This window comes from Galeopterus variegatus, unplaced genomic scaffold (genome assembly GCF_000696425.1).
Source record: "Galeopterus variegatus unplaced genomic scaffold, G_variegatus-3.0.2 Scaffold8009, whole genome shotgun sequence".
NCBI lineage: Eukaryota > Metazoa > Chordata > Mammalia > Dermoptera > Cynocephalidae > Galeopterus > Galeopterus variegatus.
Genome location: NW_007734120.1, coordinates 87,451 through 88,982, shown reverse-complemented (window position 1 = coordinate 88,982; position 1,532 = coordinate 87,451).

Here is a 1,532-nt window from a genome sequence, read left to right as displayed (position 1 = left end):
CTGAGCGAGGTGCAGGCGCAACACTGAGGGTTGCGATCCCGTGGCTGGTCCCGGCCCGGTACGGGCACGACACTGAGGGTTGCGATCCGTTGCCAGTCACGAAAAAAGACAAAAAGGAAAAAAAAAAAGAATTTTGAAGACATATTTCTGTTGTCCTTCCCATTTGAATTAATGATCTGTCTAGGACTAGTTTTTCTGTGTAATGTGAGATAGTAGCCAAAATTCATTTTTTGCCACATGGATATTAATTTTTTCTGGCATCATTTATTAAAAAGATCATTCTTTCCCCACATCATTTCATTAGACAAGATAGTTGTGGGTCTGTTTGGGGGCTCTCTATTGTGTCCCATCAGTCTATTTGTCTGTAAGTTTGCTAGTACTGTTTTAATTACTGTAGCTTTGTAACAAGTCTTGCTAACAGGTAGGTTAAGTCCTCCAACTTTGTACTTCTTTAAGATTGTCTTTGTTATTCTTGGCCTTTTGCATTTCCCTATAAATTTTAGAATCATCTTGTCAATTTCCTCCCAAAGGGGGAAAAACCATCAGGAATTTTTTATTTAAAAAAATAGATTTATTGAAATATAATTCACATGCTACACAATTCACCCATGTAGATAAGTGTAAAACTCAATGGATTTTAGTATATTTACAGAGTTATGCAACCATCACCACATTTTTGAACAGTTTCATCACCTTCCAGGAGAAAACCCATGCCCATTAGCAGTCACTCCCTTTTCTTCCCCATTCTACCCCCCACCCTAGACAACTACTAATTCTATTTTTTGTCTTTATAGATAAGCCTGTTCTGGACATTCCATATAAATAGGATCATGAATATGTGGGGTTTTTGTGACTGGCTTCTTTCACGTAGCGTAATGTTTGCAAGTTCATCTATGTTATAAAGTGTACTTCATTTCTTTTTATGGCTGAATAATATTTAGTGGTATGGATATACCATATTTATTTATCTATTCATTGGTTGTTTCGGCATTTTGACTACTGTGGATAATGCCACTCTAAACATTCATGTACCAGTTTTTGTGTGGACATATGATTTCATGTCTCTTGGGTATATACCTAGGATTGGAATTGCTGGGCCACGTGATAGCAATTATGTTTTTCCTTTAGAGGATATGTAAAACTATTTTCCAGAGAGGTTGCACCATTTTACATTCCCACCAGCAGTGAATGAGGTTATATTGAGGTTGTATAGAATCTGTAGAACAACTGGGGTAAGAATTGAACACTTTACAATATTGACACTACCAACCTATGAACACCATGTGTCACTGTTTTTTAAAAAGGTCTTCTTTTCCTCTCAGTAATATTCTGTAGTTTTCTATAGAGAAATGTAAGCATATTTTGTCAGATTTATTCCTAGGTATTTGGGTTTTTTCAAATTAAAAAAACCACTATTGTTAATGACTTTTTTTTTCATTTTGTAATTGTTATCACCAACTTTAGAAATATGTTTGATAATTGTTTTTTGGGATTTTTTTTTTTTTTTTTTTTTTTTTTTTGGGGGGGGGGGG